Source organism: Orcinus orca, chromosome 1 (assembly GCF_937001465.1).
Source record: "Orcinus orca chromosome 1, mOrcOrc1.1, whole genome shotgun sequence".
NCBI classification, from domain to species: Eukaryota; Metazoa; Chordata; class Mammalia; order Artiodactyla; family Delphinidae; genus Orcinus; species Orcinus orca.
The window spans coordinates 182,437,369-182,450,403 of record NC_064559.1 but is presented as its reverse complement, the minus strand read 5'-3'; positions in this window follow the sequence as shown (position 1 = coordinate 182,450,403).

Below are 13,035 nucleotides of genomic sequence, written 5' to 3'. Positions count from 1 at the left end.
GACAGAGGCTTTGGCACCTTGACCATCGTGAACATGTGACAGAGAAAGAGGGGGATGGATGAGACACACAAACTCTTAACTACCTCAGCTCTGAAGTAAAGCAAGTCATGTCTGCTCACAGATCATTGGCTAGATCCAGTCACATAGCCCCATTCTACCTGCAAGTGTTACCAAGTCCAAGCTCGTACCGCTCGCCACACAAAAGGCCAAGAAATTGTTGGGGCAAGGAATAGCAACTTTATTCAGAAAGCCAGCAGATTGAGAAGATGGGGGACTAGTGCCCCCAAAGAACCATCTTCCCTGAGTTAGAATTCAGGCTTCTTTTCTACTAAAAGGGTAGGGTGTAAAGTTCTGGTTCTGGCCAGACTCCAGAGCGGATGTGGTCATTTCGTCCTTCCTGCAGCCATTCACAGGTGCGCCTGGTCAGGATGTTTCCTGTGAGCTAAACAAAGGTATTTTAGCTTAACACTCATTACCTGGGAGGTAGGGCTCCCAGAGCTGGGCCATTATGTATAATTTAAGCTTATAGACAACATCCCTTTTAGTGATTAAGTTGTAGTACTCATTTATCTTATATTTAAAAGTTTGTACTTTTGACTGCCTTCATCCAATTCCCCCTCCCCTGACCTCTGCCTCTGGTAACCACGAATCTGATCTCTTTTTCTATGAGTTTGTCTGTTTGTTTTTGAAGTATAATTGACCTATAACATTCCATTAGTTCCCATTATACAACATGGTGATTTGATATTTCTGTCCATTTCAAAATGATCACCACAGTGATAAGTCTAGTTATGACATGTCACCATCCAAAGCTATTACATAATTATTGACTCTTCCCCACACTGTGCCTTTCACACCCATGACTCATTTACTTTGTAACTGGAAGTTTGTACCTCTTAATCTCCCTCACCTATTTGTCTCCTCCCACTGCTCTCTCCTTAAAAAAACAACAAAAAACTTCTGCTTGCTCTCTTTTCCTCTTTCCTCCTGGGGTCAAATGGTCTTTGTTCCTTCTTATTATAGCATAGTCACTGCATTTTCCTCTTTTTAGACAGAAGGTTCACCTCAGCCTACTCATAGTATCTGCCCCTTACAATTCTGGTCTGCCCATGACATTGGCTTGCCATAGTGTCTACTGGCTTCTGCTGTGGCCCTGGCTCTGCATTGACCTCTCAACTTACCTTCCCAGAGCTAATTTTGGCAAATTCTTGGGGGTAGAATGTAATTGCCAGGCTTCCCTTGTGGCACAGTGGTTGAGAATCCGCCTGCCAATGCAGGGGACAAGGGTTCGAGCCCTGGTCCAGGAAGATCCCACATGACGCGGAGCAACTCAGCCCGTGCGCCACAACTACTGAGCCTGCGCTCTAGAGCCCACGAGCCACAACTACTGAGCCCATGCGCCACAATTAATGAAGCTTGTGCGCCTAGTGCCCGTGCTCTGCAACAAGAGAAGCCACAGCAGTGAGAAGCCCGCGCACCACAACAAAGAGTAGCCCCCACTCACCGCCAGCTAGAGAAAGCCTGCACGCAGCAACGAAGACCCAACACAGCCAAATAATAATAATAAATAAAATAAATAAAATTTTTAAAAAAAGAATCTAATTGCCTAGCTTAGGTCAAATGTCTGTTACTGTGGTCCAAAAAGCTGTGGTCAGGGGAACAGGGTCATATGGTATAAAGATGGCCACTTAAGCAGGAGGATGTGAGTGAGAAGGCACCCCAGTTCATGTCTTTTAGTTCATTCCATTGCATCAAACTGGACAGCAGCAAGTGGAGGTGACTATCCTTGCCAGAAGCCTCCACTTGCCCTGGTAGCTGCTCCGGTCATGGCGGCATTATACAGAAACCCCATGAAGGCACGCAGCATTTGCCTTGGTCGTTGTTGTATCTTCAGTAGCTAGAGCTACGCCTGGCACATAGCATGCACTCAACAAATATGTATTGAATGAATGAATGGGACTTTAATAACATGATTCAGTATTGCCTCCAAACTCCCTTTCCTAGAAATTAACTATTGCAGGGAAGTCAATTACTTTCCCTCTGAACTACAAAATCTGATTGTAGAGTTCACTGCTCCCTTTTCTCAGGGTTAAGGGTTGGGCTGAAGTGAAAGCATGAAGGGAGGAGGTATGTACGAGTGTGTGTGTGGAGAGGTTGGTGAGGATAATTATTGGGTGGATTGGGTTGAAATAAAAATCTGGAGGAAGGGGTGAGAAGTAGGAACAGAAAGGCCGGGGGAGAATGTACCATTTTTCTGTCTTGGTGGAAACCAGAGTGATCTCTAATTATCATAGGTTGTTCTTATGACGTCTCTCTGGTAAAATGAACCCATCCTGAACCTTGAGCCCAAGTCCTGCTTCATGTTATAATAATAATACTTGCTGCTGGTTCTTTGCCAAGCATGTATTAAATGCCTTGCTCTGTTTAATCCTTACTACAAATGTATTAGATGGCTCTTGCCTTATATTTCCTTGTTCCCTTCCCATCCAAGATTATAAAAAGGTTATTTACATCTACTTATCCATTTAATTTGTTTAAATTCATTTTTAACCAAAGTGATATTGTATGTAGTACTAAATGTCAAATAGTACTATAAGGCTTATCAGAAAAATAGAAAGTCCTTGCCTTTCCCCTCGCCCCATCTCTGAGTTCCATCCCCCAGAGCCAACTGCTTTCAACACTTTTGGTTGTATCTCCTGGTATTACCTCACATTCACTGAAGATGGTACTGAGTCTGGCACAAGGTGGGCCCTTCGTAAGCGGGGTTCTTTCTTGCTCTCACTCTGCTCTACAAGCCTAGGGGTATGGTCAGTTGGGGCGTGATGAGGTCACTAATATATACAAAGCAGTTCATAAACAACTCAGCTAACATTTACTAGCTCAGGAGACAGTATTGCACAACGATTAAGAGCACAGGCGGACATAGGCTCAAATTCTAGCCCACTCTCTTTCTACCTCTCTAAGCCTTTGTTTCTTCACCTGTAAAATGGGGAAAGACAATACTCATGACACAAGATTGATACAAAGATAAGGGTGTGGGTGTGGAAAATCAAGTACCCTAAAACATGGCTTCTGATCCCATTCCATCAGACAGAGAAACCATGTCTGGAAAAGGTCTTGAAAGATAAGTGAATTTGAACAAGAAGGAAAAAGAAGGCTATTACAGAAAAGAGAAGAATTGAAGTGCAGACTTAAAGGCAGAGATGAAGATAGTGTGTTTGAGGAATAGTGAAAGTCGACTGATGTAACTTGAATGTTGGGTTCTTTTTAGGTGTAAGAGGTCACGTCAGATAGGCAGCTGAGGAAAGCCCAGCCGGGGTAGACCCAGAGAGTTATTACTGTAGGGTGGGTAGGCAGGACTAAGTCAGCGTGCAAGGAGCACTTGTTGGTGAGCAGCAGGCAAAATGGAGTGGATTCAGGCAAGGGACAGACTCAGGTATGATGTAACCAAGCTTTGCCTGGTACTCCAGAGACCTGATTGAGAGTTCTCAGAGAAGTAGCTTAATTTGAGCCTCATAAGATAGAGTTATACTAGATGGTCTGTAAGAGCTCTTTCAGTCCTAATGTTCTATAATTTCTATCTCATAGTATTTATAGAGTGACAGTGGAAATATAGAAAAAGAGAAAGAATTGAAGTGTTTTACAAATAGTATCAATATGACTTCGTCACCATTTGGACAGTGAGAATAAAAACGTGTACCAAGAGTGACTAAAGTTTGAATGGGGGTGCTTGAGAGGTTGGAGTGCCCTTCATGGGGAAGTGGGTAGTGGAAGTGACTGTAAAACATGCAAAGGAAAATTCTAGTAGATGTATGAAGAATAGACCAGGCATGTTCCTGTCTCTAGGACTTTGAACTTGATATTACCTCTGCCTGGAACTCTCTTCCTCCAAATGTCTGCATGGTTTCCTTTATGTCTCCCTTCAGGTCATCCTCGCAGTGAGGTCTTCCCTGACCAACAAACTAAAAATTACAAACCTTCCCCACCCTGGCACTCCCTCTCCCCTAGCCCTGCTTTGCTTTTCTCTGTAGCATTGATCATCACCTGGCCACTCCATTTTATTCATTGACGGATAGACATCCTAATATGGAAACTCTGTAGAAGAAGTATTCAAAGGATATCATTGTGTTGGAGAGTTTAGGGAAAACAAACAATAAAGATACAGAAAACAAAATGGTGAAAAAAAGGGAGAATTGTTAACTCCTGGAGGAACGAAAATTGAACAAAAAAGGAAGTGTGATCATGGTTCACACTTGGCCCAATAGTGAAAAATATTATAGAAAATATCGTATCCACTAGGGACTTAACCTAAAATAATAATAGTGCCACATGGGAGCATTGAAAGTGGAAACTTGTGAGAGGGGTGTAAATCAGGATATCTATCAATTTCAGTCATTCCTAGAGATACCTGTCCTGGGTGTCTTCCTGCTCCTAGCGGGGGCAGACTGCCTGTTGGACTTCCACAGCTGTCATCCTGGGGCTCCCCGCAGCCTTCCTTCTGCTGGATTTCCTTTTTACCAGATCCCAAGTTTCCCCTCACTTTTCTTAGTTACCCCCTCATTATAGCCGTTGGTGGCTTCCGCTCTTCTTTCCGATTTTTTTCTTCCTTCTCTGAATGGCCTTGGCAAGGGATTGGCTTAGGCACGAGCCTATGACACAATTCTGGTCAATGAGAAATGATGGGACATTGACTGGGAGCTTCTCAAAGAGTTTCTCTTACCCTTTAAAAGGGTTATAAGACAGCCATTTCCTCCTCTGCATCTGAATATTGTTACGTGGTCATGCGATGCGTGGAGCTGCTTCCGTCCTTTTTCAACCATGAGGAGAAAGCCAAAGAAAACACAGACAGATGATCTGATGCCCCAATGTCTTTGAACCACTAGATTAACCATCCCTAAATCTTGCCTACCTAAAGACTCCTCAAGGGATTTCCTGGAAGCCCAGTGGTTAACTGCAGGGGGCTTCCACCGCAGGGCGCACGGGTTCAGTCCCTGGTCGGGGAACCAAGGATCCTGCATGCTGTGTGGCCAAAAAAAAAAAAAGCCCACTATATTTTATTTTATTTATTTATTTACTTATTTATTTATTTTTTTGTGGTACACGGCCCTCTCACTGTTGTGGCCTCTCCCGTTGCAGAGCACAGGCTCCAGACGCGCAAGCTCCGCGGCCATGGTTCACGGGCCCAGCCGCTCCGCGGCATGTGGGATCTTCCCAGACCGGGGCACGAACCCGTGTCCCCTGCATCGGCAGGCAGACTCTCAACCACTGCGCCACCAGGGAAGCCCAAGCCCACTGTATTTTAAATCCCAAAATGTGGTCTGAGCCCATCAGAATCAGCACCACCTGAGATCTTGTTAGAAATGCAGAATTTCGGGCCTCACCCTTGACCCACTGAATCAGCATTTGTATTTTAAGCCTACTGAATCCAGAACCCAGAATCTGGATTGATATGTTCGTTAAAGTTTGTGAAGCAGTGCTTTAAGCCATCTTTAGCTATTTCCCTTCTTATTTGCAGCCAAACACATTCTAACTGATAGAGTGGATGAAGCAGACATCTTTCAAGCCATGTGCCACACCTCCTTGGCCCATTTTGATTTCAGCAGGAGCTTCTGTGGCAGGCAGAATTCTAAACATGTCCCCATCCCCACGAACCCTGTCCTCTGGCTGTTCTAACACCAATCTAGTTAGTGCTGTGAAGGGATTTTGAAGATGGGATTAAGGTTACTAATCAGCTAACCTTAAAATAGGGAAATTATCCTGGAATATCCAACTGGGCCTAATGTGTCACTTGAGATCTTAATTTTTTTTTAATTTTATTTATTTATTTTGGCTGTGTTGGGTCTTCGTTGGTGCACGTGGGCTTTCTCTAGTTGTGGCGAGCGGGGGCTACTCTTTGTTGCAGTGCGCGGACTTCTCCTTGCGGTGGCTTCTCTTGTTGCAGAGCATGGGCTCTAGGCACATGGGCTTCAGTAGTTGTTGCACATGAGCTTAGTTGTTCCGCAGCATGTGGGATCTTCCTGGACCAGGGATCGAACCCGTGTCCCCTGCATTGGCAGGCAGATTCTTAACCACTGCGCCACCATGGAAGTCCCTTGAGATCTTAAAACTAGAAGAGGGAGAGCTTCCCTGGTGGCGCAGTGGTTGAGAGTCCGCCTGCCAATGCAGGGGACGCCGGTTTGTGCCCCAGTCCGGGAAGATCCCACATGCCGCGGAGCGGCTAGGCCTGTGAGCCATGGCTGCTGAGCCTGCGCGTCCAGAGCCTGTGCTCCTCAACGGAGAGGCCACAACAGTGAGAGGCCTGCGTACCGTAAAAAAAAAAAAAAAAAAAACAGACGAGGGAGGTGGAAGATGAGCCAGAAGAGGAGGTCTGAGAGAGTCTAAGTGTGAGAAGGGCTGGACCTGATATTGCTGGCTTTGAAGTTGGAGGAAGGGGGCCACAAGCCAAGACATGCAGGCAGCCTGTAGGTGAGAAAGATCCCCAACTGCTGGTCAACAAGAAAACAGGAACTTCAGTCCTACTGTTGCATAGAACTTGGATTCTTCCAATGATCTGGGACATGGATTCATTCCCAACGCTTCCACAAAGGAGCATAGTCCTGCCAACACTTTTGTTTTGGTCTTGTGTGACTCTAAGCAGAGAACCAGCTGAGTCACACTTGTGCCCAGAGTTTTGACTTCCAGCAACTCTGTGATAATATATTTCTGTGCTGTTTTAAGCTGCTAAATTTGTGGCAATTTTTTATAACAGCACAGTCAGGGTAGACAGTTCTGTGCAAGCCTAAACTTACTTCTCACTGGCAGCATCCCACTTCAATCATACAATGTGTCTTTCTGTCTTAATGCCTGCCTCAGGACCTCCTCTGATATCAGGGAGCCTACTTGGCACAAAGGAGACCAGAAGTATGAAGAAGTTAACAGCCCTAGAGAAAACACTCACCCAGAAGATCGGGGACCAGTAGATAATTGCTTTAGTCTTGAACCTCTTAATTCTAAATGGTATTTTACTTTGTTTTATTGTTTTCTTTTGGCTGCACTGCACAGCACATGTGGGATCTTAGTTCCCCAACCAGGGAACGAACCCACACCCCCTGCAGTGGAAGCACAGAGTCTTAACCACTGAACCGCCAGGGAAGTTCCTTGAACCTCTTAATTCTGGGAGGCATTCGTACACTTCTCAGAAGTCCTGGTGAAACAAATGCCCCGTTATCTACAGCAGTGATGCCGAAACCTGGTCTCTGTGCGCCAGCACTGAATTGAATCTGGGAGGCAGAGTTTGGGGTGAAGCAGAAAAAAAAAAATAGCTTTATTGGCAAAGCTTTATTGCTTTGCCAGGCAAAGGGGGCCACAGCGGGCTAATGCCCTCAAAATTGTGCGTCCCGACCTGGAGAGAGTAGTGAGGAGTTTTATTGTAAATGGTTCAAAGAGGAGGGCATGATCAGCTCATGGACATTTTTCTGATTGCTTGGTGGTGAGGTAATTGGGAGTCAGTATCATCAGCCTTCTGGTTCCAACAGATCTGGGGTCTATGCGCTTGTGGGCAGCATACAGTTAACTTCTCCCACCTGATGGGGGTGTTCAGTTTCTGCAAAACAGCTCAAAGATAGTGTTATGTGTATCCCTTGAGGGGGAACCAAGACCCTGCCCCAAGGCTGCACTCTTGTTTCTTAAAAATATTTATTTATTTATTTGGCTGCACCGGGTCTTCACTGGGGCATGTGGGATCTTCGTTGGGGCATGTGGGAACTAGTTCCCTGACCAGGGATCGAACCCTGGTCCCCTGCATTGGGAGTGCGGAGTCTTAGCTACTGGGCCACGGGGAAGTCCTGCACTATTGTTTCCTGACTGTTCCTTCCTTGTCTCCTCATTCCCTCCTTTCCCTGATTAGGACCTGTTTGAACCTGCCCTTTGGAACTCAGGGAAGGTCGTGGGGGCTGAATGAAGCCTATTTCCTGCAAACAAGAAATGGGGGACACAGAAAGGCTTTTGTGCCCAGGAGCTCCACAGGGTCCTGCTCGGTTTCAGCAGTAACCCCCATAGTGCACCATTAGTTTTTTGTTTTTTGTTTTTTTTTTTTTTGGTACGCGGGCCTCTCACTGCTGTGGCCTCTCCCGTTGCGGAGCACAGGCTCCGGACGCGCAGACTCAGCGGCCACGGCTCACGGGCCCAGCCGCTCCGCGGCACGTGAGATCTTCCCGGACCGGGGCACGAACCCGCGTCCCCTGCATCGGCAGGCGGACTCTCAACCACTGCGCCACCAGGGAAGCCCCGTGCATCATTAGTTTGGCTTTTCTTTCTTTCTTGTCTCATTCTTTTCAGATCCTCACTCTTGCTTCCTAGAATTACCTCTTAAATGACCTCCCTGCTCCCAAGTCGTTTTCTCAATCTCTGCTTGACATTGACAGGTGTACAAGTTAATAAAGGGAAACCTAAGTAAAATGGAGTCAGAAGACCAGAAGGTGGAGCTCTCCTGCATGTACCACTTTGCATCAGTACAGACCCCAACCGGAAGAGAAGGTACCTTGCTTCTCCAATAGGAAGTGACACTACTTAATTATATTGCCAGCTGGAAGAATACAGATTTTTCTCCTTGCCTGGCAACAACTCAGCCAATAAGAGACTGGCACAACTCAGCCAATGAAAAGCCACTATACTTCAAACTCACAGTATCCTCCAATAGATTTTTTTGCCCCTCCCAGCTTTCCCCTCTCGATAAAGTTTCCTCTCCTTTGTTTTACCAGGACTTGCATGTGGTTCCCCAAATAGTTGTTTGTCCCAAATTCCAATTCTTCGCTGCTCCTGAATAAACCTGTTTTGCTGGTAAAACAGCTGGCTGTTTCAGTGTTTTAGGTTAACATGTGCAACCAATAAAGTCTCCTCCATGAGCTCATCTCACTTAGAATAAAATTGTAACTTACTAGATTATTTCAGGGTTTCACACTGAAACCAGGCCTCGAGGAAACCAAATCAGGAATTCCATACCAATAAGTTCTTCTCTTTTTCCTTCTCTTTTAATGGCATTGCCTTTTGATAGAAAGATTGAATCTATCCTCGGCACCAGAGAGAAAAATCCCCAAAAATGATTGTAATCGAGGACTCTTGGGTCAGTGTCCATGATTGGTACAATGGGAAACAGAGCGCTATTGTCAGTTCACCTTGGGTCAGAGTTCTAGCCCTGGGTCAAACCATTAGGGATGGGTGGTAGTGTCAAGGACTCCAGGCATGGCCAGTGGGGACCACCGCTGTGTTGCAGAGCAGTCCCAGAAATAGTGGAATAATTGAGAGCTGGGGAACCTTCCCACTAGTTATCTAAGACCACACTACCCACTCCCAATTCTCTTACTTCCTCTTTAATGATTCTTTCTCAGTTTACTTCACATGTTCTTCCTCTGCTCAACCCATAAATCCTGGTGTTCCTGAAAGTTCCATCCTTATTCTTTTTCTCTTATTCATTCCCAGAGTCATCTGATTCTATGGTAGACATTATGGTCTTCTCCCCAACATTTAACTCAATGCAAAAATTTAATCTAATCCAGTTATGGTCATTCCGTTCCCGCTTGGCAAAAATCTGTTTGTGTTGAACAGGCCTAAATCATATTAGACCAATGTGATTCAAGGAAATGCTTGCTTAGGACTTCCGTAAGGCAGCTATGCTCACCACTGTACCACCAATGCCTCTTAGGGCTTCTGGGAAAGAGAAATCAGTTTTACCGTTGTCTGTTTGTTGGCAAAAGGAAGCATGCTGCCTGTGGCAGTCATTTTGTGTTTTGAGTGGAGCCAGTTTTGGTGTGAAGTCAATGATGGGGACAGCAGAGCAGTGAGATGGAAGCATCCCAGGTCCCTAATGACATTGTTGAACCACGGCATCTACCCACTCTGCCCTCCCATTGGATTTCCTGCACTGTGAGATATGTTTCCACATTGTGTAAGCCAGTTTGAATCAGGTGTTTGCTATTGGAGCTGAATGCATTCTACTTAATTCACACTTTTTTTTTCTTTTGTATTTAAATTTATTTTTTATTGACGTATGGTTGAATTACAATGTGTTAATTACTGCTGTATGGCAAAGCGATTCAGTTATACATATATATACATTCTTTTTCATATTCTTTTCCATTATGGTTTATCACAGGATATTGAATATAGTTCCCTGTGCTATACAGTAGGGCCTTGTTTATTCATTCTATATATATCAGTTTGTTTCTTCTAATCCCAAACTCCCAATCCAACCCTCTCCCACCCCCCTCCCCCTTGGCAACCACCAGTCTATTCTCTGTGTCCCTGATTATGTTTCTGTTTCATAGACAGGTTCCTTTGTAACACATTTTAGATTCCACATATAAGTGATATCATATGGTATTTGTCTTTCTCTTTCTGACTTACTTCACTTAGTATGATAATCTCTAGTTGTATCCATGTTGCTGAAAATGGCATTATCTTGTTCTTATTTATAGCTGAGTAGTATTCCATTGTATATATGTAGCACATCTTTTTTTTTAATTATTTATTTAATTTTGGCTGTGTTGGGTCTTCGTTTCTGTGCGTGGGCTTTCTCTAGTTGTGGCGAGTGGGGGCCACTCTTCATCGCTGTGCGCAGGCCTCTCACTGTCGCGGCCTCTCTTGTTGCGGAGCACAGGCTCCAGACGCGCAGGCTCAGTAGTTGTGGCTCACGGGCCTAGTTGCTCCACGGCATGTGGGATCTTCCCAGACCAGGGCTCGAACCCATGTCCCCTGCATTGGCAGGCAGATTCTCAACCACTGCACCACCAGGGAAGCCCCTGTAGCACATCTTCTTCATGCATTCATCTGTTGATGTACATTTAGGTGGTTTCTATGTCTTGGCTATTGTAAATAGTGCTGCTATGAACATAGGGGTACATGTATCTTCTTTTTTTAAAAAAAATATTTATTTATTTGGTTTGCGCTGGGTCTTAGTTGCAGCAGGAAAGCTCCTTAGTTGCGGCACACAGGCTCCTTAGTTGTGGCCTGCAAACTCTTAGTTGCAGCATGCCTGTGGGATCTAGTTCCCTAGGCAGGGATGGAACCCGGGCCCCCTGCATTGGGAGCAGAGTCATAACCACTGTGCCACCAGGGAAGTCCCAGAGGGTACATGTATCTTCTTGAATTACAGTTTTGTCTGGATATATGCCCAGGAATGGGATTGCTGGATCATATGGTAATTCTATTTTTAGTTTTCTGAGGAAACGCCATACTGTTTTCCACAGTGGCTGCACCAACTTAAATTCCCACTAACAGTGCAGGAGGGTTCCCTTTTCTCCACACTCTCTTCGGAATCTGGTATTTGTAGACTTTTTAATGACAGCCATTCTGACTGGTGTGAGATGATACCTCATTGTAGTTTTTTTTTATTAGGTTATTTTATTTTATTTACTTAAATTTATTTATTTATTTATTTTTGGCTGCATTGGGTCTTTGTTGCTGCACGTGGGCTTTCTCTAGTTGCTGCGAGTGGGGGCTACTCTTCGTTGTGGTGCATAGGCTTCTCATTGCGGTGGCTTCTCTTGTTGTGGAGCACAGGCTCTAGGCGCACGAGCTCAGTAGTTGTGGCACGCAGGCTTCAGTAGTTGTGGCTCTCGGGCTCTAGAGCACAAGCTCAGTAGTTGTGGCGCATGGGCTTAGTTGCTCCACAGCATGTGGGATCTTCCTGGACCGGGGCACGAACCCTTGCCCCCTGCATCGGCAGGCGGACTCTCAACCACTACTCCACCAGGGAAGCCCCTCTCATTGTAGTTTTGATTTGCATTTCTCTAATATTAATTCACACTTAATGCTGTGAAATAAAATTCATATTTTATGGCAAGACCAGAAAAATTTAAACATAAAAAATTTCATGGGTTTCCCTGGTGGCGCAGTGGTTGAGAGTCCGCCTGCCGATGCAGGGGACAAGGGTTCGTGCCCCGGTCCGGGAAGATCCCACATGCTGCAGAGCGGCTGGGCCCGTGAGCCATGGCCGTTGAGCCTGCGCGTCCGGAGCCTGTGCTCCACAACGGGAGAGGCAACAACAGTGAAAGGCTCGCGTACCAAAAAAAAAAAAAAAAAAATTATGTGCCCTTTGGCCTCCTCTCTCCCCACACTGTGCATTGTATAACTGCTTCATGCATCGACCAAATCTTCCCCATCAGCAGAAATACCTGGTCAACTATAAAGAGCAACATTCTCCTAGCATCAATTAGACAACTCCTTAAAGATAACATTCTTTTTTTTTTTTTTTTTTGTACGCGGGCCTCTCACTGTTGCGGCCTCTCCCATTACGGAGCACAGGCTCCGGACGCGCAGGCTCAGCGGCCATGGCTCACGGGCCCAGCCGCTCCGCGGCATGTGGGATCTTCCCAGACCGGGGCACGAACCCGTGTCCCCTGCATCGGCAGGCAGACTCTCAACCACTGCGCCACCAGGGAAGCCCAATAACATTCTTATTTTTAAAAATTCTTTTCCACTATGGTTTATTTCAGGATATTGAATATAGTTCCCTGTGCTATACACTAGGACCTGTTGTTTATCTATTTTATAATATAGTAGTTTGTACCTGCTAATCCCAAACTCCTAATTTATCTCCCCCTCCCCCTGCTACTCCCTTTGGTAACCATAAGTTTGTTTTCTATGTCTGTGAGTCTGTTTCTGTTTTGTAAATAAGTTCATTTGTATCATAGTTTAGATTCCACATATAAGTGATATCATATGGTATTTGTCTTTCTCTGTCTGACTTACTTCACTTAGTAGGATAATCTCTAGGTCCAACCATGTGGCTGCGAACGGCATTTTTCAATCTTTTTTATGGCTGGGTAGTATTCTGTTGTCTATATACACCACATCTTCTTTATCCATTCATCTGTCAATGGACATTTAGGTTGCTTCCATGTCTTGACTATTGTAAATAGTGCTGCTGTGAACATTGGGGTGCACGTGTCTTTTCGAATTAGAGTTTTCTCCAGATATATGCCCAGGAGTGGGATTGCAGGATAATATGGTAGTTCTATTTTCAGTTTTTTTAAGGAAACTGCATACTGTTTTCCATAG